The sequence below is a fragment of the Oryctolagus cuniculus genome, chromosome Y, assembly GCF_051225735.1.
Source record: "Oryctolagus cuniculus isolate XC-2025 breed Fujian yellow rabbit chromosome Y, ASM5122573v1, whole genome shotgun sequence".
Lineage (NCBI taxonomy): Eukaryota > Metazoa > Chordata > Mammalia > Lagomorpha > Leporidae > Oryctolagus > Oryctolagus cuniculus.
This window is the reverse complement of record NC_142889.1, coordinates 30,180,856-30,206,584: the sequence shown is the minus strand read 5'-3', so window position 1 is coordinate 30,206,584 and position 25,729 is coordinate 30,180,856.

Sequence of the window (25,729 nt, the reverse complement as noted above, 5' to 3'; positions counted from 1 at the left end):
TTCCATCTGATTCCATATGTAAATTATGGCAGAATTTTGAAATTATATAGTGTAGTAGCTCAAGTTTTACACAGTTCTCAAACAAATTACATATTATTTTGTGCTGAATTATCAGACATAGCAATAAGATTATATGTTGGCAACCAACAGCAGCAATTTGACATTTTGATGCTGAAGCTTTCATCAGAACAGGCATCTCACTTGAAAAACTACAGGCAATAGCATAGGAAGGGAATAGTTGATTACAATGGTGCATAGCAGAATTTGTAGCCTTGATATCACACATGCATAACCTTAGGCCACTATAAGGGACCACGTTCCTGCTCTGAAAGAAGATATTTATCACATTCTGAACAGGATATGCTTTGAAATCTAGATTCTGGAGTTATCCCCTGGTGAATCTCAATCAGGAAGGTCAGATGCATGATGAGATCTATTTAGGCCAAGAAAAGATAATCACATGCCAGAAATCTGTCAACATGACCCATGGCTCTCTAAAGGATGATTTTTCTTTTTTTCTTTTTTAATTTTTATTTTTTGGCAGGCAGAGTGGACAGTGAGAGAGTGAGAGACAGAGAGAAAGGTCTTCCTTTTCCATTGGTTCACCCCCCCCAATGGCTGCTGCAGCTGGCACATTGCACTGATCTGAAGCCAGGAGCCAGGTGCTTCCTCCTGGTCTCCCATGCAGGTGCAGGGCCCAAGGACTTGGGCCATCCTCCACTGCACTCCTGGGCCACAGCAGAGAGCTTGCCTGGAAGAGGAGCAACCAGGATAGGATCTGGCACCCCAACCAGGACTAGAACCCCATGTGCCGGCGCCGCAGGTGGAGGATTAGCCTATTGAGCAGCGGTGCCAGCCAGGATGATTTTTCTATAAGCCCAAATGCTAAATCATTCTGTTTTGATATGAAAAAGAATTCCTCCTAAATGAGTGCATTTTAATGGCAAATAATCCAATCTTTCTATTTACTCAGTTTCTGTTACAAATGGAGGAGAGAAGTGGAAAGGAATTTAAAGAGAGAAACTGAAAAACAATAGGGACTGAATAGCACACTCTTATGGTTGTTGCCTTTAGAAGTTATAAAAATGTTAACTATGAATATGATATTTTGAAAATAATTACCCTTGGCTAAGACACAGAATTAGGAAGCCCTTTTGAAAGTTGCCTGATTTTAATAAATTACTTTTTAGAAATACATTATTTTTTATTTTTAAGAGATTTACTGATTTATTTGAAAGTTAGAGATACAGAGAGAGGAGAACTGATAGAGACATCTTCCATCCACTGGCTCACTCCCCAGATGGCCACAAGGGCCATGACTGAACCAGGCTGAAACTAAGAGCCAGGAGTTTCATCTGAGTCTTCCACATGGGTGACCAGGGCTCAAATATTTGGTCCATGTTCTACTTCTTTTCTGAGGCCATTAGTAGGAAGCCGGATCAGAAGTTGAGTAGGTGGGGCATGAACCTGCACCCATGTAGGATGCTGACATTGCAGGGTGTGGCTTTTTCAGCCATGCCACAACTCTGGTCCCTAGACATTATTTTAAATGTATTTTTTATTTATTTGAGAAGTAGAGAGACAGAGCGATAAAGAGAGAGAGACACACAGACAGACAGATAGATGAAGCTCCTATGTACTGGTTCACTCCTCAAATTCTCACAATGACTTGGGCTGGTCCAGGCTGAAGCCAGGAGCAAGGAACTCAATGAATGTCTCCCACATGGATGGAAGGGACCAAGAACTTGAGCCACTATCTGCTGCCATCCAGAGTTTATGTTAGCAGCAATCAGGAGTGAAACCAGGACTTGAACCCAGGCACTCTGATAGAGCATTGAAGGTATCACAATCAGCAGCTCCTCAGCAGCTAGGCCAAATGTCCACCTCAATAACTTATTTAAAATATCATGTATCATCTGGCATAGTGGCAGAGCAGCACAGCAAGCTGTGCTTCCACTTGCATCACTGGCCTCCCTTATCAGAGAGTCAATTCAAGTCCCAGTGACTCTGCCTTACAAACCAGCTCTCTGCTAATGTGCCTGGGAAGGCTTCAAAGGATGGCCCAAATGGAACTGCCCTGGAGTCGAAGGGTGCCCAGGTGAGAGCCACAGACCTTGCTGGCTCTAAGCTGAAAAGCCCTTCACTTGGCTCAGCTTACAAAGTGACCACTGCAACTGAGGAAATGGCCAAGTAGGGTCAGTAACATTGCAGGCAGAAGATGCCACCTGCCTTTACCTGGCCAGCTCTCCTCCCAGGCCAGCTAGGTAATGGAAGTCAACAGGGTGCCTTCCCCAATGAGGTTCACACCTCCCTTAGGATGTACCCCAGGTGAAGAGATAGATAGGTCTGGGTCTCATAGCTGACAAGGCCTTAAAGCCCACCAGGTCATTATCGAATTTATGTGTGGCTTAGATAGAAACTTTTTTAGTTCCTCTAATAATGACTCTGTCCTTTTTTCTTTTTTTTTCTGTTATTCTTTTTTTACTTTATTTAATGAATATAAATTTCCAAAGTACAGAATATGGATTACAATGGCTTCCCCCCCCATAACGTCCCTCCAACCCGCAACCCTCCCCTTTCCCACTTCCTCTCCCCTTCCATTCACATCAAGATTCATTTTCAATTCTCTTTATATACAGAAGATCAGTTTAGCATACATTAAGATTTCAACAGTTTGCTCCCACACAGAAACATAAAGTGAAAAATACTGTTTGAGTACTAGTTATAGCATTAAATCTCAATGTACAGCACACTAAGGACAAAGATCCTACATGAGGAGTAAGTACACAGTGACTCCTGTTGTTGACTTAACAAATTGACACTCTTGTTTATGGCCTCAGTAATCACCCTAGGCTCTTGCCATGAGCTGCCAAGGCTATGGAAGCCCCCTGAGTTCACCGACTCTGATCATATTTAGACAAGGCCATGGTCAAAGTGGAAGTTCTCTCCTCCCTTCAGAGAAAGGTACCTCCTTCTTTGATGACCCGTTCTTTCCACTGGGATCTCACTCGTGGAGATCTTTCATTTAGTGTTTTTTTTTTTTTTTTTTTTTTTTTTTTGCCAGAGTGTCTTGGCTTTCCATGCCTGAAATACTCTCATGGGCTTTTCAGCCGGATCCGCATGCCTTAAGGGCTGATTCTGAGGCCAGAGTGCTGTTAGGACATTTGCCATTCTATGGGTCTGCTGTGTATCTCACTTCCCATGTTGGATCATTCTCTCCCTTTTTTATTCTAGCAGCTAGTACTTGCAGACACTTGTCTTGTTTATGTGATCCCTTTGGTTCTTAGTCCTATCATTACGATCAACTGTGAACAGAAATTGATCACTGGGACTAGTGAGATGGCATTGGTACATGCCACCTCGATGGGAATGAATTAGAATCCCCTGGTAAGTGATCCCTGTTAGGAATTTGGAAAACATTATGTTGAGTGAAATAAGCCAATCCCAAAGGGACAAATACCACTTGTTCTCCTTGATAGGTGACAACTAACTGAGCACCAAAAAGGAAACCTGTTAAAGTGAAATGAACACTATGAGAAACAGTGACTTGATCAGCCCTCACCCTGACTGTTGATGAGCAGCTTAATATGTTATCCCTCTTAGTATTTTTTTGTTCTACCTAATACTTTTTGTTGAATACTGTAATCAATACACAATTCTTCTTAAGTGCTGAAACTTAACTGAAAAGTGATTGCTGTTAAATATAAGAGTGGGAATAAGAGAGGGAAGAGATGTGCAATTCGGGACTCTGTCATTTTTTCTAGACCCTGCTTAGCCCACTTGGGCCCTCATTCATTTGTAATCATAGCCTCTACTCTAACATCAATGGATCTACTCCCAACCTGTATCTATTTGTGGTACTCTTCCCCAATTCATGTTATATGATTGTTCAGAATTTCTCTACACACAAATCCCTCTACCCACAAAAGATTCATGGCCTTTCTCCCAGTCTTGGTTGAGATCAGCTTTAAATCATGTCCATCACACAGTCTCCAACAGGGTCCAGAGACTCCCCTCATTTCTTCTCCTCTATGAAATCCTCTCATTACTTGGTTAATGTTGAGAGGGGTTAATTAACCAAGAGTGGTTAATGCCACTCTTAGGATCATTGGTTGCTATTCTCACTCTGTCTACTACAGTGTCTTTTTAAGTGTTTACAAGGCCTTCACCAACCAGGCAGTCAAACAAATCCTGCTACAGGGATATACTCGACTCCCCACCCAGGAGTCAGCAGCTTGTGACATCACCCTACACCAGCAGAGAGTACCTTATCACCCCATATCAGCAGGAAGTAGCTCTAAAACCAGACCATCATCCCTCTACCCTTCCTGGACTTTTGGGGCTAAGGTAATCCCATACAACTCTTGCTTTATAAAAAAACAAAAGCGGAGAATGTTAGTAAGATGGTGCAGTCTTATTTATGACACAATCTACACCCCAGACACCATCCTAGGCTCTAGCACCTGCCGCCATTGCTGGAAGCCAGATGGCCACATGGCCCAACCAGCATTGTCAGCTCCATCACCATCCTAATGGGATTAACTGCTCCTACTTCCTTGCCTTCCCCCTGGCAAAGTTTTAAGAAGACCTGTTCCTGAACATGTGGATCTCTTTCTCTTCATCTCCTTTCTCTCTCTCTCTCTGTCTCTGTCTCTGTCTCTCTCTCTCTCTCTCTCTCTCTCTCTCTCTGTCTTGGTCCCTCTCTGTCTCTTGATCTCTCTCTTACACTCTCTTTATCCCTCTTTTCCTTATTCACCTCTTCCCTCGGGTCTATCGGGTTTCCCCCAATAAACCCTTTCTCTTAAAAAAACAAAAAAGATGGCCCAAGTGGTTGTCCCCTGCTGCCTGTGTGGGAGACCCAGATGGACTTCCTGGCTCATTGCTTTGGCCTGGCCCAGCTCTGGCTACTGCAGCCATTTGGGGAGTGAACCAGCAGATGGAAGAGTCCTCTCTCTCCTCTCTCTCCTCTCTCTCTCTCTCCCTCTCTCTCACTCTTTCTGCCCCTCTTATTCCCATCCTCCCTCTCTCTCTGTCAATCTGCCCTCAAAATAAATAAACATACATAAATCTATGTAAGGAATCTGCATCAAGATTTTTTGCACATCTTTTACATGACAACTGAATGTGAAGGATAGCAAAAAATATATCACACCAAAATATGCCACTTTGGAATAAAGATTGCTTTCAAATAAAGACACTTCAGAAAAAAGTATATGCAAGAAGTATGCTCTGACATCCCCCTTTTTCTTTCTAAAAGCAAAAGATAAAACCTCCATATGAAAGATGCCCCTCCTGTAGTATAAGGAAAGTTACATTCTTATCACCAGAGTTGGAGGTTGGGGCTCAGAAAAACCTGTAAAAATAACTCTTGTTAAACTAATCTTTAGCTTCCCAGTTACTTTTCCCTCATTACCCACCATAGATCAAAACCTCTTATCAGCCCTGAAGTCTTCCTGGTCTGGCTAAAAAGCCCATAGAGCATTTCAGGCATGGAAAGCCAAGACACTGTGGCACAAAATGTTCTACATGAAAGATCTCTGTGAGTGAGACCCCAGTGGAAAAAAGTGGCCATCAAACAAGGATGTACTTTTATCTAAAGAGAGGAGAGAACTTCCACTTTGCTTATGGCCTTGTCTAAATACTGATGGAGTTTGTGGATTCAAAAGGCTTCCATAATCTAGGCAGTGTATGTCAAGATCCTCGGGTGGTCACTGACATTATACCTATGAGCGTTAATTATTAAATTAACAATAGGAGTCACTGTGCACTAACTTAATGGAGAATGAGACTTGGAAGGGGAGAGGGTAGAGGAGGAGTGGGAGTGTGCATGGGAGGGCAGGTAGGATGGGAAGAATAACTATTCCTAAAGTTGTACTTATGAAATTTGTATTCCTTAAAAAATAAATTAAAAAAAAAAAACGCTCATTTGGTAATGTTTTCATGTTTTGCTAAGCTTTGTCTAATTCTTTAAATAAGCCTTTAACTATAACTGCTTCTTTGGATTTTCATTTCCTTAAAAAGGATCCTATGTCGTGTAAATTTTATATTAAATAAATATATGTTTTTCTCCTGTTAATCCATCATGCCATTTTAATTCTCGGGCCTAGTCCAATCTCCTGAGAGAAAAATAAAACGTTGTTTCCCCTATAAATATATCCTAAGAAAATGAACGTTAATGTACACAAATATGTGGCTAGAAGAATGTTCATCCCATAACAAATTGGAGTGGCCTTTGTACAACCACTTAGATGTCACTTAGGATGTCTGCATCCCTTACTGTAGTGCCTGGGCTTGCATACCAGCTCCACTTCCAATTCCAACATTCTCCTGAAGCACACCAGGGAAGGTAGCAGGATATGGTTCAAGTACTTGATCCACTGCCACCCATGTGGGAGACTTGGATTGAACTCCAGGCTTCTGGCTTCAGCCTGGCCCAACCCCAGCTGTCGAGGGTATTTTGAGAACCGAGTCAGAATTCTCTGTTTCTGTTACTCATTCTCTCTCTGTATTTCATATACAATGAAAAATTTAAAGGATATATTTATAAAAATATGAGAACCCAAGTGGAAACCGTCTAAATATATAAAAATGTGCCATTAGCTAAATGAATTATAATGTTTTGCATCATGAAATACTGCTGCACAATCCGTTCACCCATGCTCTTGAAATTCAAAAAGTATAGAAACTCAAAAGTGCATAGATAACCTATTTGGCAGCAAAATTTGACCTTATTGGTACACATTTGACTGCAGAACCTAATTTGAAGTAAAGCTATTCATAGTTTTTATATCACAGCATGTGATTATTTTAGTTTCACTATCTAAATATTAATGTTTTTCATTTCAGGTACTGCCCCAAAACACTGCTGAAAATGTTACTGGATCTGTATATTTCAGCTATTTTATATTTGAAAAGTTCAGAAAACTCCAAACTCTGAAATACCACAAGAGTCTTACATAAAGAATTGTGACATTTATATTTAGTGGGGGAAAAAAGTAGATGAAAATCTTTGTATACTTGGTATTCTCTACCTGAAATGTCTTCCACTCTAACTTTTATGTGGTTTGTTCCTTCTCTTCCTTTGGTTTGGACTTAAATCTCCTTCTGAGTAAGTTCCCATTTGCCATGTCCAATGATTCTTTTTTTTTAATATTTATTTATTTATTTACTTGAAAGTCAGAGTTACACAGAGAGAGAAGAGGCAGAGAGAGAAAAAGAGAGAAAGAGGTCCTCCATCTGCTGGTTCACTCCCCATATGGCCAAAATGGCCAGAGCTGCACCATTCTAAAGCCAGGAGCCAAGAATTTCTTCTGGGTACGGCATGCGGTGCAGGGGCCCAAGGATTGGGCCATCTTTCACTGCTTTCCCAGGCCGTATCAGGGAGCTGTATCAGAATTGGAGCAGCCGGGACTTGAACTGGCATCCATATGGGATGCTGGCAGGGCATTAACCCACTGCGCCACAGTGCAGGCCCCCCAAAGATCTTCCATCACACCAAGCTCTTTATTTCCTTCACTAAGCAGGGCCTTGATTATGTATTATGTCCCTTCTTTGCAATTCTAATAACTTCCCCAGCAGGAATATAAGCTCTAAGAAGGCAGGGGCCTTATCTGTGCTGTTCACTTCTGTGTCCCCAGGTCCTAGGACAAGGTCAGGCATATTGTCTCCACTCAGTATTTATTGGATGAACAAATAGGTGAATGAGTGAACAAATGAGTTTTTGTAAATAGATGTGCATTTAAAGATTTTTAAAAGATATAACATTAACATTTTGGTGGTATATAGGTGATTCTTTTCCTTAGGGGCTTAACTCTGTTTGAAATAGTCCATAAGGACAGTATATTCATTGTGCAAGGAGGGGAACAATCTCTAAGTGGATAGTATAACCCACTAAATTGATTCATGTAATACAGACACTTTGTTCAAAGCACTTCATAGTACAAAAACACACAATCTTATTGCTACCACAAATTTCTGCCAGTTATGATCACACAGTTTAGTTCTCTCAAAAAGAGAAGCCAGGCAAAATAAAGGGGCAACATAAAAGACTCCAGTCCTTTAGCCCTTCAACATGGTAGATTGTTATATTTGCTACTTCTGCCCCATTTTCTGACCAAAGCACATTAATATTTTACCACGAGTAAAACTTGCATTTGGTGTGTGCAATCTCTCTCAACAATGGGCCCTTGGAAAATACAGAATCTAACAAAAACCTTGGGTTCATTATGAAGATAGGATGAGAATTAGAAGCACATACCTACTTCAACAAGGTGAATCTTATTTAAAAAATGCAATAAAGCATTTCCAAAATTGGTTTATAACACCACCAAGTTAAGGTGGATTGCTTTACAAACAACACATGCAGTCAAATGTTTAAAGCTCTGATCTGTTCCCAACCACTCAGCCAAAATATATATTGGCTTTTAAAATATATTTTAAAAAACTAACACAATTTAATTTGCTATTTTACTGAATTTTAGTTTCATAAGTATTTTTCCCATATACAACATCACATAAACTATTTCCTAAATGATTCTTTTACATAAAAAGGTGTGAATATTCACAACAAATAGAAGGTGCAGTTTTGTTAATATTGTGTAAGAGATTACAAAAAACAAGAATGAAAAATTACAGCACAAAGAAACAATTTATCTATTTCCATCACAACTGTGATGTTTAAAGAATTAATGTTCGTAGTACTGCCTAATATGTATCCAGTGTCATATATAAAAATACATTTTTCTATTGGGTTTTTAAAAAAAGTTTTATGGAATTTAAAAAGTCAGTTTTAAATGGCAATTTCATAAGTACACATAACTTTTTTTTTTCCAGAAAATATTTATCATGCTTTTATATGTCATGGTCTTATATCCTGGGGCTGGTGCTGTGGTGCAGCAGGTTAAGCCATTAAATTAAATGTTTGATTAAATGTTTAAACTTTAAATGTTTAAAACTTTAATAAATTCTGGCATGTACCTATTAAAAACAACTCTTAGAACAATACAGAAACAGTAACTTCCTTATGTGATCAAGATTGCCTATAATGACCCTACAAAAAACATGATACACAAACATGATACACAGTAATATGGAATCATTGAAAGCTTTTTCCCTCAGAGTGGACTCAGACAAGGTTGCCGCTGCTCACTACCTGTCTCTAACATTGCACTGGAGGTATAGTCCTGGAAACACAATGTATAAGGATCTACTTTTATACAACAACATATGTAACTCACACTATCATATAGGTAACCCAATATAATCTAAGCCCAAATACAAAAATTCAAATAATTACTGGATCTGAAATCAATAAATAAAATTCATAGAATTACTATGTACCATCAAAAACCAAATAAAAATAATATTAAATGACAAAAGCAGACTAGTTTGCAAAAGCTTAAAAGAAAAATTAACCAAAAGAAGACTAATTTATGTGATATCCATAAAGAGATATCAACCAAGCAGTATTTAAGAAATACAAGTGAGTTGAGAATATAGATATAATAATAACAAAAATAAAGTCCAGAAGCCAATGAACGTTCAGTGAACTGGAACTTACCTGCAGCAGGCCCCTGCAGCTCCAGATCACAACTTGCTAGCAGGATCTCAGACATGTGGGTTCAGGAGGGACTCCAGGAGGGACTGACAGGAATGGGATCTACCATCAGGTGTAAGGAGGCCAAGAGCCAAGCAGAAACAGGCTGCTTCAAACCGGAACTCAAACCTCACCCCTCACTCCCAGTTCACTCAGCAGAACCCAAAGGAGCCCTCCTGTGACAGAGAGGATTCTCATTGGCTGCGTCTTTTGTGACGTCTTGCATACTCAGCTTTCGCAAACTGTCCAATCATCAGGTACCCATGTCATAGTAGAGAGCAGCGGTAGTTCCAGATGGGCTTGGCTGACAGGAAGAGAAAGGTGGTGAGTCACTCAGGCTTTGCTTTCCATGGCTTTATTTTCACAGCAGGACCTGACAAAGAGGACATCCTGACCCCTCAGAAGCTGGAAATGGTGAGTGTAGGGGGCTGGGCATCACGTGGGAGACTAGTACATAGCTGCTGGAAATCTACTAGAAATGTCTGTAGTCAACTCCAGTCCTCCCAGTGGTCAGCTCTAGGATTTACAGACCTGAGCTTCCTGCTCTGGAATCTCCTCATTAAATGCCTCCCTTCCCCTCCAATGTCCAGGGGATGTGAGCTTGGCCAAGATCCAGGACCTCAGTCATCCCATCCCATACCTACAAGCAGTGACTTTGGCTAGGTCCCTGAGCCTCTCTGGGCAGCTCCACACCTGCAGCCCTGTGTCTTCCCCATTGTGTGCTGAGGACTGGAGACCCATTGAGGAGAACCGGGAATGCATGTGTGGGGTTCATGTGGGGAGAAACTGTGATCTGTGTTGTTCTGGGTCTATCTCCCTAGTGGCTATCCGAATCCCTTGAATTTTCTGTACTGCAGCTCAACAGCATGGTGCTTCCTAGAGTTTGAGTCCATTTGCTTTGCCTAATAACACAGTGCCACAGACGAATAAGTTGGAAAGAAAAGTTTTATTTTAGCTCCAAGTTATGGTCTAAGGTTCAAAGGCAGTAAGTTCTGAATGGCAGAGTCCTGAAGCTGTGCAGAGTACAAAGTGGACTCAGAAAGAGCCTCTAAAAGATGACAACTCAGTTTGGCTTTCATAGTAGACCCCCTGGAGAGAACTCACTTATGTGTGTCTTCAGCCATTCTTGAGGGAGAGACCTAATGGCCCCTGAAATGAGACCCCTTTTAATTTCTGATAATGGGAACTAAATTTTCACAAGAGATTCAGATTTGATAAAGTAGGTGTCTTCTCTGAGCTGGTCCCCTTTCACATCTCGTGTAGAATCTTAATGCCATTTAATTACTTTTAATCTACCAATTTAGGAATTAGTTTTATGATTTGTGCATAAGTGTTTCATTTTCTTGGATTTAACCTGGTTAGATAGGATGATAATGTTTGTGGAAAAGGAAAGAGAATTCTTGAAGTGTTTGCTTCCTGCTAAGTTGAAATAGAAACAGAGGGACCCATGGACTGACCACCCAGGTGGATCAATGGGCCTTGGTCAGTTCAAATGTCTTCTGGATATCATTCACCTTTGAACCCAGAAGTGGCAAAGTCTTGTGTTTTTTTTTTTTTCCCCTATTTGGTTTGATTTGGTTTTCTTTTTTCCTTTTTTTTTTTGTGATTTTTACTGTACCATTTCTACCAAAGAGGAACTTTGCTTGGCTTTTACTCTATTGCAATTTTGATATTATATTGGAAATATTTTTCACTTTTGTGCATGTGTGCTGCTGTCTAAAGCTGTGCTTTAGAAATGCACTCATTCAACTGCTTAGGGGACTTGGCTTCTTTCAAGTTTGTTTTTGAAGGTGTTGTCAATGTCATTCTTGTTCATGACAATGCATGGTAATTTTTTATGTGATGAGAAAAATTGGGTTGTAGGTTGTGGATCAAGTTAAATTTAGTAGGATGTGTTGGCAGTGTAGGAATTTACTGATCTTTTATGGAGGTATATTTACTTATTCTTGTGATTTGTCAATATTTGGAGTGATAGAATTTATCTTTTCCCTCTAATATTAAATAGCATCTCTCTATGATTATATACTGCTAAGTACTCATTACCACATTTGAATTTATACTTTGCTATTTATTTATGCTAATTATCATTAGTGCATATACTTTTCCTTGTAATTCTGTAATCTTTTCCTCATGTAATTTGGTGCACTGTTAAGTTCATACACATAAGGAGAACTGCCTCCTTTATCATTATGTAATTTTAGTAGCCATGATAATTTTCTCTGACCTAAGGCCTGGTTAGTCAATAGGACTGTAACTAATCTGTTCTTTTAAATGGTCTTGCAATGGTCTTTATACATAACTTTAACTCCTTTGAATTTTTTTATCTTTTATCTTTTAAAATACCTAATTTTATATCTCAAACTAGCCAGATTGAATATGTTTGTCAGTAAAAGATAGTTTTAAGAAATATATATGTGGAATATATAAGTCAATGTGAAATAACTAAGTCAAGCTGATTTCTCTGTGTATTTTATTATACATGTATTCTTTATCAGAACAATTTATTCTTTATCAAAACAATCTGTAATACTTAATCTCTCAGTGACTTTTACAGTGAATATAGTGCCATTAAATAGTGTCACAATGCTGTACAATAGATCATTTTTACTTATTCCAATATGAATGAAATTTGCTGTCCTTTGACAAACTTGGCCTCAGATCCATCCCCTTCATATGTCTTTATATTTAAAATGTAGTTTTGGAGGCAGCAGTATGTTAGGTTTTGTTTTTCACGTACTGTGTCAGTCTCTGTCATTTAATTGGTTTTCTGGTCTTATAGCTCTAAAATTCCCTTTATGTTATGGGTGTTCACATCTTATAAGTAAATGTGTTCAAGTATCTTCTAGTTTTAGGCTTTCATTCTCATTCTCTTTAGAGTAACTAGGGAAGAATACACAATATTATTGTAGTTGTATTTCTGCATTTTTCTCAAATTGTGTTTTTTAAGTATTTTCTTAACCAGGAGGTACATACTTTTTTAATAATACTTGAGTTTAACTTTTCAAATGCTAATTTTGTTATCTACCTGTAAATTTCTTATTTATATTATGTGGAGAGGAGAATTTGTATAGGAATATTCAGAAATACAACAATTTACAGGTTTTAAAGGATTTGTACAATTATGCCAACTGTATAAACAACAAAAGGTTGTCTCAGGAACAGAGAACAACAGAAGTGGTGGTGTTTTATTTTTTAAATGAAAAATATATATACTGTCCTCAGCATAAGTATTTATGAAGATTTTGTATGTCATGAGCTCATTGACTAGAGAGACAATGTAGTGAGGTTGGAATGAACAATGCCAAGTGGATAGATACAGGAGAATAGGAGTATTGGAACAGGATCCACATTCATCACAGGAATAAGGCAGATTAAGTAGCAGCACAGAGGTACAAGAGCAGGAGTAATAGTCAGTTTAGTATAGCTCCAGAAGACATCATCTTGTCCAGTTTAGACTGTTGAAAGATCTGCATATGATTATGCCTTCTCATATGTGTTAAAAATGCTTCCCAGCATCTGACATATAAACAGATGCATATACCAAGTTCTTTTATGGAGTATTATGATTGTTCCATTTCTATTAGTAGTGTTCCTAATTGCAACTCTAATAATCATTGTGTGCAAATAAATGATAAACTAATGAATGGTAAATACACCAATCTTCAGCTAAGGACACCAAGTGTCTTGCTAGAACAGATTGTCAGTAGGAAACAGGGACAAATGGAACACAGGCATGCTTATTCTTTACATATTGTTTATGGTTGATTTCATGATACAACAGTAGACCTGCATGTATCAATAGAGATGTGTGTACTCCCATGTCTGAAATATTTCTTAAGATTTATTTTATTTATTTATTTGAAAGGCAAAGGTACAGAAAGGCAGAAGAATATTCCATCTCCAGGCTTTGACCTGGCCCAGCCTGTCCTTTCAGTCTTTTGGTGAATGAACCATTGGATGAAAAAATGTCTATCTTTCCCTCTCTCTTCCTCCCTCTCCTATCTCCTCTTCCTCTGTTATTGTAACTCTTTCAAATGAGTAAATGTATCTTTAAAATGAATGTTAACAGTTAATAGAAATGAATTCAATAGATGTTTAAAATGTATATATGAAGTAATTCAACAACTAAGCAGGAAACCAGAATACAGATATCCCATCTTTTAAAATGAGCAATTATAATTAGTTGATGTTACAGCAAATAGTTTTTTATTGAAAGGAATCACTTTTTCATTATCTTTGACATCTATGTTAGCCATTTCCCATCAAGTGTGGCAAAAAGAGGTAATTTTTTTTACTACTGTGATTTTAATCATTAAATATTTCAGTTCTTGATACTGCTGAGATGTGAGCTATAGCATTTGCAATTAATAGTAACAGAATTTGGAAAGGGAAACTGCCTCTATAGCATAACTCTTTTTTTTTCTTTTTTTTCAAACTTTTATTTAATGAATATAAATTTCCAAAGTACAGCATATGGATTACAATGGCTTCCCCCCCATAACGTCCCTCCAACCCGCAACCCTCCCCTTTCCCACTCCCTCTCCCCTTTCATTCACATCAAGATTCATTTTCAATTCTCTTTATATACAGAAGATCAGTTTAGCATACATTAAGTAAAGATTTCAACAGTTTGCTCCCACACAGAAACATAAAGTGAAAAATACTGTTTGAGTACTAGTTATAGCATTAAATCTCAATGTACAGCACACTAAGGACAGGGTTCCTACATGAGGAGTAAGTGCACAGTGACTCCTGTTGTTGACTTAACAAATTGACACTCTTGTTTATGGCCTCAGTAATCACCCTAGGCTCTTGCCATGAGCTGCCAAGGCTATGGAAGCCCCCTGAGTTCACCGACTCTGATCATATTTAGACAAGGCCATGGTCAAAGTGGAAGTTCTCTCCTCCCTTCAGAGAAAGGTACCTCCTTCTTTGATGACCCGTTCTTTCCACTGGGATCTCACTCGTGGAGATCTTTCATTTAGTTTTTTTTTTTTTCCCCCCAGAGTGTTTTGGCTTTCCATGCCTGAAATACTCTCATGGGCTTTTCAGCTGGATCCACATGCCTTAAGGGCTGATTCTGAGGCCAGAGTGCTGTTTAGGACATCTGCCATTCTATGGGTCTGCTGTGTATCTCACTTCCCATGTTGGATCGTTCTCTCCCTTTTTTATTCTAGCAGCTAGTACTTGCAGACACTTGTCTTGTTTATGTGATCCCTTTGGTTCTTAGTCCTATCATTATGATTAATTGTGAACAGAAATTGATCACTTGGACTAGTGAGATGGCATTGGTAACACTTTTAGGATTTTTATTTATTTGAGAGAGAGAATTACAGACAGGGAGAGGCAGTGACAGAGACAAAGGTCTTCTATCTGCTGGTTCACTCCTTCTATGGCTGTTACAGCTGGAGCTGAGCCAATCCAAACCCAGGAGCAAGAAGCCAGGTGCTTCTTCCACGTTTCATATGCTGGTGCAGGGGCCCAAGCATTCCGGCTGTCTTCAACTGCTTTCCCAGGCCATAGCAGGGAGCTGGATTGGAAGAGGAGCAGCTGGGATTTGAACCAGTGCCCATATGGATTCTGGCACCACAGGTAGAGGCTTACAGTGCCAGCCCCTAGCAAAACTTCTTAATGTAGCATCTATAATAAATGGTAATTTCTTCTAATTGTAACTAATTATGGGAGAATCTAGTGTGTAACAAGATGCCAAAATCTCCAAGTGGGAAAACTCTAGAAAGACTTCTGTTTAGTAACAAAATTGCCATTAGTTTAACATGTTTTTACTTACATTCCCATTAAATATTTTTTTTAATTTGTACTTTTTGTCAAACAGATGCCTAACACTTTAAGACTGAGTTATAGTCACTAAGTAAAGAGCTCCCTTTGGTTACTAGGGAAAACATTTCCTAGACATCGACATACATAAAGTATAGAGAGTGGGAGGAAGCACCTTAAATATAGGAATAGATTCACTTAGTTTTTTTTTATTTCTATGAGAAAGAAAATTCTTATGGCCACATATATGTTAGTAAATATATATCAACAATATCCTGTACACGACAGAGGCAAATTGAGTCACCAGTTTTAAATCAGAATGTGAGAGTTAATAATTAGAAGAACATTAACATTGCCAAACTCTAGGGCTAATGAAAGATGGGAAATATCATCACACTGCATTTCCCAGTGATTTATCATAGCTGTAAACATTGATCTCAGGCTTTGATTATATGCACAACTCTTGCTATATGATTTCTGAAAAGCATCAAGCATGTAAATATAAACCAAAGCAAAAAAAAAAAAAAAAAACCTACTTTTTTAGAAGGTACAATATCAGTCATGCAACTTATTTTATTTTTTATTTTATTTTTTAATTTTTTTTGGGACAGGCAGAGTGGACAGTGAGAGAAAGAGACAGAGAGAAAGGTTTTCCTTTAGCATTGGTTCACCCTCCAATGGCTGCCGCGCCTGGCGTGTTGTGGCCGGTGCAGCACGCTGATCCGAAGCCAGGAGCCAGGTGCTTCTCCTGGTCTCCCATGCAGGTGCAGGGCCCTAAGACTTTGGCCATCCTCCACTGCACTCCCTGGCCACAGCAGAGAGCTGGCCTGGAAGAGGGGCAACCAGGACAGAATCCGGTGCCCCAACCGGGACTAGAATCTGGTGTGCCGGTGCCGTAGGCAGAGGATTAGACTATTGAGCTGTGGTGCCGGCCATTATTTTATTCTTAGTCCTCTTCTCAATGACATCTTGGTATTACATATCCAGCCTAACCTTTTATTTTCAATCAAATTGATCAGTTTTCATCAACTACCTTGATGGTCACCTCACGAAATAGTGAAGCATAAAGTACGTGCTAGTCCCTTTGGCAGAATGCCCAAACAGCAGTGGCAGCACGTGGGCTGACATTGTTGAATGTTAGCCTATGCTAATAGATCTGTGTTTAATAAGTCTATGATCACTTTCAATTTGAGCCACCATGGTCACTGTGTTTTTGTATCCACTGTGTAATAAATGGGACTGGGCAGTAGCAGAGGCCTGTTGAAACCAATGGCTCACATCATTCTGTCTACATGGGTGCTTACTGTTTCTTCTTTCAAAGTTGCTATCTAGTCATTATTAGGAAGCACTATAAAGACCACACATTATAGCCACTCTGATAGGCACATTTCACATATCCTTCTCAAAAATCCATGGTACAAATCTACGGTTTTCAATCTTCTGATCAACCAGGTAAACTATTATGTCCTGAGAACCTATAATTATCAATGTTTCTGGTAATTTTTTCTCCATGAATTAGATCAGGTATAATACTCAGAGATTTACTTATACCACTAACTTACAGGTCCCTTAACAGGGTACTACTGTTATCCATATACTTTCAATTGACATTAATTTGCTAAGCCAATGAACAAGATTCAGCTGCTTTTTTTTTACTTTCTCTGACAGTCATATGGTAGGCTCTGTAAAATCACTAATACTAAGGGAGGTGAGTCTCACTGTTTGTCAGTTTACTTATGCCTTCTGGGCCTGCAGTAGCCTGAGCTATGATGCATCTTTCCATTTATTGCTGCTATAGCTACTCTTCTTTAGAACTTAGTAGTTTTGACAGAATGCATCATTGCCCTCATAGTCTCTTGACCCAGCATAGTCAAATACCCAGTCCTTACTAGAACCCAGGAGCAAACCCAGAGATAGTTTTCTAATGGTATATATTTACTTGCCATAGATAATATGTTCTTTCTTGAGAACATGTATATTTTCTGTGTTATGATAGTATGAAGGATAGCCATGAAATCCAGAGAGCATTTTCTCACCAGGAGTATCTCTGCTACCAGAATATCTCTCTGGTTTTTTAATCCAAGTTGTGATTTTACAACCCACAGCTCAGAACTACTACAAAATCATTTCCATATTTATATCCATTTTAAAGCTCAATAGGCCTGATTTTTACCAAGCAAAATAGTTTGAGCAGAGTAAAATATGCTACGTCTTGAATGCCTACCTACTGTCAGTCTTCTTTCTTGGTAGCACAATAAGGAGCCTTTTTTATAAGAATGTTTCCCAGCCTAATCTGGTCACTGGATCCCAGCATAAGTATTCACATGGAAGCCATCAACCTTGGTAAAGTTTACCTCTCACATTCTTAGATGAGTTTAATGAGATTTGCAATGTTTTGTTTAGATCTTGCCTATTTGGTGTAACTTACATGGTGACAGTAATTCAGTGGAATATTGTGTTTTGTACACTAATTAGAAATAAATTTTTCCCAAGAGATAAAGCAGAATGACAAGCATTTATTTTTTGGTTTTAAGTATAGTTTTAGTTTTTGACATGGAAGAAGAACTTTTATTTGATGCTTATATTTGATTTAAGGATATGTTGTGAATTCTGTATTGATAAGTAGACTATTATAATCAACAATTCAAATCGATCAACTTAGTTGTACTGTTGTGCCGTGTTTGGCCAAACACTGTTATTGATGTTGCTATGTAGATATTTTATAGATGTGATTAACATCTAATATTGATTAAATTCTGAAAGGACAGAAAATACATAATCCTGATTTTTCATTTTAAATCAGATGCTCCTACAATTTTTTTTTTTTCGTTTGGTAAATGTTTCCTTTTTTTTAAACTTTTATTTAATGAATATAAATTTCCAAAGTACAGAATATGGATTACAATGGCTTCCCCCCCCATAACGTCCCTCCAACCCACAACCCTCCCCTTTCCCACTCCCTCTCCCTTTCCATTCACATCAAGATTCATTTTCAATTCTCTTTATATACAGAAGATCAGTTTAGCATATATTAATTAAAGATTTCAACAGTTTGCTCCCACACAGAAACATAAAGTGAAAAATACTGTTTGAGTACTAGTTATAGCATTAAATCTCAATGTACAGCACACTAAGGACAGGGTTCCTACATGAGGAGTAAGTGCACAGTGACTCCTGTTGTTGACTTAACAAATTGACACTCTTGTTTATGGCCTCAGTAATCACCCTAGGCTCTTGCCATGAGCTGCCAAGGCTATGGAAGCCCCCTGAGTTCACCGACTCTGATCATATTTAGACAAGGCCATGGTCAAAGTGGAAGTTCTCTCCTCCCTTCAGAGAAAGGTACCTCCTTCTTTGATGACCCGTTCTTTCCACTGGGATCTCACTCGTGGAGATCTTTCATTTAGTTTTTTTTTCCCCCCAGAGTGTTTTGGCTTTCCATGCCTGAAATACTCTCATGGGCTTTTCAGCCGGATCCACATGCCTTAAGGGCTGATTCTGAGGCCAGAGTGCTGTTAGGACATCTGCCATTCTATGAGTCTGCTGTGTATCTCACTTCCCATGTTGGATCATTCTCTCCCTTTTTGATTCTTTCAGCTAGTATTTGCAGACACTATTCTTGTTTTTGTGATCCTTTTGGTTCTTAGTCCTATCATTGCGATCAATTGTGAACAGAAATTGATCACTGGGACTAGTGAGATGGCATTGGTACATGCCACCTCGATGGGATTGAATTTGAATCCCCTGGTATGTTTCTAACTCTACTGTTTGAGGTAAGTCAGCTTGAGCATGTCCCAAATTGCTCATCTCTTCCCTCTCTTATTCCCACTCTTATATTTAACAGCAATCACTTTTCAGTTAAGTTTCTGCACTTAAGAAGAATTGTGTATTGATTACAGTACTCAACCAAAAGTATTAAGTAGAACAAACAAAAAAAAATACTAAGTGGGATAACATATTAAGCTGCTCATCAACAGTCAGGGTGAGGGCTGATTAAGTCACCGTTTCTCATAGTGTTCATTTCACTTTAACAGGTTTCCTTTTTGGTGCTCAGTTAGTTGTCACCTATCAAGGAGAACAAGTGGTATTTGTCCCTTTGGGATTGGCTTATTTCACTCAACATAATGTTTTCCAAATTGCTAACAGGGATCACTTTTCAGTTAAAATTTAAACACCTAAGAATAATTGTGTGTTAATTATAGAGTTCAACCAATGGTACTAGAACAAAAAAAAATACTAAAATGGATAAAGTATTACATTGTACATCAACCATCAGGACAAGAGCTGATCAAGTCACTGTTTCTCATAGTGTCCATTTCACTTCAACAATTACCCCTTTGGTGCTCAGTTAGTTGTCACCAATTAGGGAGAACATATGATATTTGTCCCTTTGGGACTGGCTTAATTCACTCAGCATGATGTTTTCCAAATTCCTCCATCTTGTTGCAAATGACTGAGTTTCGTTGTCTTTGACTGCTGTATAGTATTCTATACAGTACATGTCCCATAATTTCATTATCCAGTCTATTGTTGATGGGCATTTGGGTTGGTTCCAGGTCTTAGCTATTGTGAATTGAGCTGCAATAAACATTAATGTGCAGACAGCTTGTTTGTTTGCCAATTTCATTTCCTTTGGGTAAATCCCAAGGAGTGGGATGGCTGGGTTGAATGGTAGGGTTATCTTCAGGTTTCTGAGGAATCTCCAAACTGACTTCCATACTGGCTTGACCAGTTTGCATTCCCACCAACAGTGGGTTAGTGTCCCTTTTTCCCCACCTCCTCTCCAGCATCTATTGTTGGTAGATTTCTGAATGTGAGCCATTCTAACTGGGGTGAGGTGGAACCTCATTGTGGTTTTGATTTGCATTTCCCTCATTGCTAGTGATCTTGAACATTTTTTCATGTGCCTGTTGGCCATTTGGGTTTCCTCTTTTGAAAAATGTCTATTGAGGTCCTTGGCCCATCTCTTAAGTGGGTTGTTTGTTTTGATGTTGTGGAGTTTATTGATTTCTTTGTAGATTCTGGTGATCAACCCTTTATCAGTTGCATAGTTTGCAAATATATTTTCCCATTCTGTCGGTTGTCTCTTCACTTTCCTGACTGTTTCTTTTGCAGTACAGAAACTTCTCAATGTGATGCAATCCCAAATGTTAATTTTGGCTTTCACTGCCTGTGCTTCTGGGGTGTTTTCCAAGAAGTCATTGCCGGTACCTATATCTTGCAGGGTTTTTCCAATGCTCTCTAATAATATGATGGTGTCAGGTCGTAGATTTAGGTCTTTAATCCATGTTGAGTGGATTTTTGTGTAAGGTGAAAGGTAGGGGTCTTGCTTCATGATTCTGCACGTGGAAATCCAGTTTTCCCAGCACCATTTATTGAATAGACTGTCCTTACTCCAGGGATTGGTTTTGGATCCTTGATCAAATATGAGTTGGATGTAGATGTTTGGATTGATTTCTGGTGTTTCAATTCTGTTCCATTGGTCTATCCATCTGTTTCTGTACCAGTACCATGCTGTTTTGATTACAACTGCCCTGTAGTATGTCCTGAAGTCTGGTATTGTGATGCCTCCAGCTTTGTTTTTGTTGTACAAGATTGCTTTAGCTATTCGAGGTCTCCTTTGTCTCCACATAAATTTCAGCATGATTTTTTCTAGATCTGAGAAGAAGGTCTTCGGTATCTTGATTGGTATTGCATTGAATCTATAAATTGCTTTTGGGAGAATGGACATTTTTATGATATTGATTCTTCCAATCCATGAGCATGGAAGATTTTTCCATTTCTTGGTATCCTCTTCTATTTCTTTCTTTAAGGTTTTGTAATTTTCATCGTAGAGATCTTTAACGTCCTTGGTTAAGTTTATTCCAAGGTATTTGATTGTTTTTGTAGCTAATGTGAATGGGATTGATCTTAGAAGTTCTTCCTCAGCCATGGCATTGTCTGTGTATACAAAGGCTGTTGATTTTTGTGCATTGATTTTATACCCTGCTACTTTGCCAAACTCTTCTATGAGTTCCAATAGTCTCTTAGTAAAGTTCTTTGGGTCCCTTAAATAAAGAATCATATCATCTGCAAAGAGGGATAGTTTGAGTTCTTCCTTCCCAATTTGTATCCCTTTAATTTCTTTTTCTTGCCTAATAGCTCTGGCTAGAAATTCAGAATTATATTGAATAGCAGTGGTGAGAGTGGGTATCCCCGTCTGGTACCAGATCTCATTGGAAATGCTTCCAACTTTTCCCCATTCAAAAGGATGTTGGCTGTGGGTTTTTCATAGTTTGCTTTGATTGTATTGAGGAATGTTCCTTCCAAACCCAGTTTGCTTAGTGTTTTCATCATGAACGGGTGTTGTATTTTATCAAATGCTTTCTCAGCATCTATTGAGAAAATCATATGATTTCTCTTCTGCAGTCTCTTAATGTGGTGTATCACATTGATTGATTTGCGCACATTAAACCATCCCTGCATACCAGGGATAAATCCCACTTGGTCTGGGTGGATGATCTTTCTGATGTGTTGTTGCTTTCTATTGGCCAGAATTTTATTGAGGATTTTTGCATCTATGTTCATCAGGGATATTGGTCTGTAATTCTTTCAATGCTGCATCTTTTTCCGGCTTAGGAATTAAGGTGATGCTGGCTTCATAGATAGAATTTGGGAGGATTCCCTCTTCTTCCATTGTGCTGAATAGTTGGAGAAGAATTGGAGTCAGTTCTTCTTTAAATGTCTGGTAGAATTCAGGAGTGAATCCATCTGGTCCTGGGCTTTTCTTTGTTGGGAGGGCCTTTATTACTGTTTCAATTTCTGTCTCAATTTCTGTCTCAGTTATGGGTCTGTTTATGTTTTTGATGTCTTCCTGGTTCAATTTAGGTAGGTTGCATGTGTCCAGGAATCTATCCATTTCTGATAGGTTTCCCTGTTTGCTGGCATACAAGTTCTTGTAGTAATTTCTGATGATTCTTTTTATTTCTGTGGTGTCTGTTGTTACATTTCCTTTTTCATCTCTGATTTTATTGATTTGGGTCTTTTCTCTTCTTTTTTTAGTTAGTTGGGCCAATGGGGTGTCAATTTTGTTTATTTTTTCAAAAAACCAGCTTCTCGTTGGGCTGATTTTTTGTAGTGTTTTTTTGGATTCAATCCTGTTGATTTCTTCTCTGATTTTAATTATTTCTCTTCTGGTACTAGATTTGGGTTTGGTTTGCTGTAGGTTTTCTAAATCCTTGAGGTGAATTGAAAGCTGCGTCCCTCAAGTTTTGGTATGTTGTGCTGTTATCCTCATTTACTTCCAAAAAAATTTTGATTTCTCTTTTAATTTCTTCTATGACCCATTGTTCATTCAGGAGCATGTTGTTCAGTCTCCATGTGTTTGCATATGCTCTAGGGATTCCTGAGTTGCCAATTTCCAACTTCATTCCTTTATGGTCTGAGAAGCTGCATGGTATGATTCTAATTCTTTTGAATTTGCTGAGAATTGCTTTATGGCCTAGTATGTGGTCAATCCTAGAGAAGGTTCCATGTACTGCTGAGAAGAATGTAAAATCTTTAGCTGTAGGATTGAAAGTTCTGTAGATATCTGTTAGATCCATTTGGGCTATAGTGTCATTTAAATCTACTGTATCCTTGTTGATCTTCTGTCCTGTTGATCTGTTTCTGAGAGTGGAGTATTGAAGTCCCCCAGTACTATTGTATTGGGGTCTAAGTCTCCCTTTAAGTCCTTTAACAAATCTTTTAGATAAACTGGTGCCCTGTAGTTAGGTGCATATACATTGATAATTGTTATATCTTCTTGTTGTATTGATCCCTTAATCATTATATGGTGTCCCTCTTTGTCTCTCCTAACAGTTTTTGTGGTAAAGTTTATGTTGTCCGATATTAAGATGGCTACGCCTGCTCTTTTTTTCATTTCTGTTGGCATGGTATATCTATTTCCAGCCTTTCACTTTCAGTCTGTATGGATCTTTGTCCGAAATGTGTTTCTTGTAAGCAGCACATAGATGGGTTTTGTTCCTTAACCCAATCAGCCAATCGGTGTCTTTTAACTGGACAGTTCAGGCCAATAACATTCAATGTGACTAATGATAAGTGGTAACTTTGCCCTGCCATTTGCCAAAGATAAGTTCTAATATATGCTTTGAATTCCCTGTGATCTTTTGCTGTGAGGTTCCCTTCCTTTACCTTCTCTCATATTGATGACCGTGTTTCTGTGTTTTTGTGTGCAACACATCTTTAAGCATCTTTTGCAGTGCTGGATGAGTGACAACAAATTCTTTCAATTTCTGTTTGCTATGAAAGGTCTTTATTTCACCTTCATTCACAAATGAGAGCTTGGCAGGATATAATATTCTGGGCTGGCAGTTTTTCTCTCTTAGTACCTGGGCTATATCTCGCCATTCCCTCCTAGCTTGTAGAGTTTCTGATGAGAAGTCAGCTGTGAGTCTGATTGGAGTTCCTCTGAGAGTAATCTGACGTTTCTCTCTTGCACATTTTAGGATCTTTTCTTTATGTTTCACTGTGGAGAGTTTAATTACAACGTGTCATGTTGAGGATCTCTTTTGGTCGTGTTTATTAGAGGTTCTGTGAGCTTCTTGTACTAGGATTTCTCTGTCCTTCTCCAAACCTGAGAAATTTTCTGCTAATATCTCAATAAAAAGGCCTTCTAATCCTTTCTCCCTCTCCATGCCTTCAGGAACTCCTAGAACCTGAATGTTGGGATTTTTAATAGTATCCTGCAGATTCCTGACAATATGTTTTAGATTTCTAATTTCCTCTTCTTTTTTTTTTTTTTGGTCTGACTGTATCCTTTCCTGTTCTCTGTCTTCTAAGTCCGATATTCTCTCTTCTGCTTCAAGCATTCTGTTTGTAAGGCTCTCTATTGTGTTTGTCATTTGATCTATTGAATTCTTCACTTCATTATGACTTCTCTTCACTATCACAGTTTCCTGTTGTACTAGTTGTTTCATTTCATTTTGATTCCTCCTTAATATTTCATTTTCACGAGAGAGATTTTCTATCTTGTCCATTAAGGATTTCTGTAGTTCAAGAATTTGTTTTTGAGAACTTCTTAATGTTCTTATCAATTTTTTGAGATCTGCTTCTTGCATTTCTTCTAATTCATCATCTTCATAATCTTGAATTGGGGTGTCTTTTTCATTTGGGGGTGTCATGGTGACTTCCTTGTTTTTATTACCTCGGTTTTTGCGTTTGTTATTTGGCATATTGGAGATATTTGGTTTCTTCACTGTGGTGCTTTTTCTTGTTATACTATGACTCTAGATTAAGTGGACTGTCTGTTTTTGATGGAGCCTTAGAGGCTTGAGATGGGTGTGGCCTGAGAGCTCTGTTTGGTGTGCCAAAGGTGACACTCCCATGTTAGGCGTGGTAGATCTCTCTCTCTCTCTTTCTTTTTTTGATTTAAAAGGGAAGTAATTCCACACAGCTGAACGAAGTTGGAGGTAGTTAGCAGGCAAATGATATACCCACAGGAGCCAGAGATTGGAAGCTCTTTCCCAAGGACCACACAGGGAATCTGTTCTGCCCTCAGAGTGGGCTCAGAGTCTCCTTCAGTCTCCCACTGGGTTGCCATAGTTACAGAATTGTAGCATCTCTGGAGAGTACTCACGTGAATTCCATGAGTTCTCTCCCCCACCATCTCTTTTTTCACAGTCTCAGTTCAGTAGCACCACAAATTTACTAGCTCCTAATCTCCTGTTAATTCGCCCTGCCCAGAGTCAGGTTTTTCTGCTAGGCTCAGGGCTGTTGCAGACCTGAGGTTGCTCTGCTTATGACATATGTCCAAGATGGTGCCTGCTCTTTGTCTTGCTCGCCCTTGAGAGGTGAGCGGAGAGAGAGAAACGCGTGTCTGTACCAGTCATCTTTTTTTTTCTCTCTCTCTCTCTTCTAGTTAGCCTGGTGAACTTTTCCCCCCCGGTGGTCATTCCCTCTAGTCTCCTCTCTCCGCTTGCCTGCTGGTGTCTTGGGCTATTGAGGTTTGGATCACCTTGCGTTCCAGCGCTGGTGTGTTGAGTCTGCCGCTGGTGTTCCGAACTGTGGGCTCCCATGCTCTCCACGCAGGTCTGCTGTGAATCACGCGTTCCGGAAGAGTTTCTTCTGCTGTTTCCTCCCCTACTCTTCCTTGAACCTGCAGTATCTCCACTTTTATTAAACTGTCTCTTCCCGGACTATCAGTGTGCTCCCTTCCTTTTTGCCATCTTGCCTCCAGTCGCTCCTACAATATTAATCATTCCTTCTCATGATAATCACCATAGTTTGTTTTAAAACATCTGCAACATTTATGTGTTGTTTCTGTCTTTGAATATTTAACAGCTACCTATACAGATTTAATGTATTTTTATGGGCTATTTT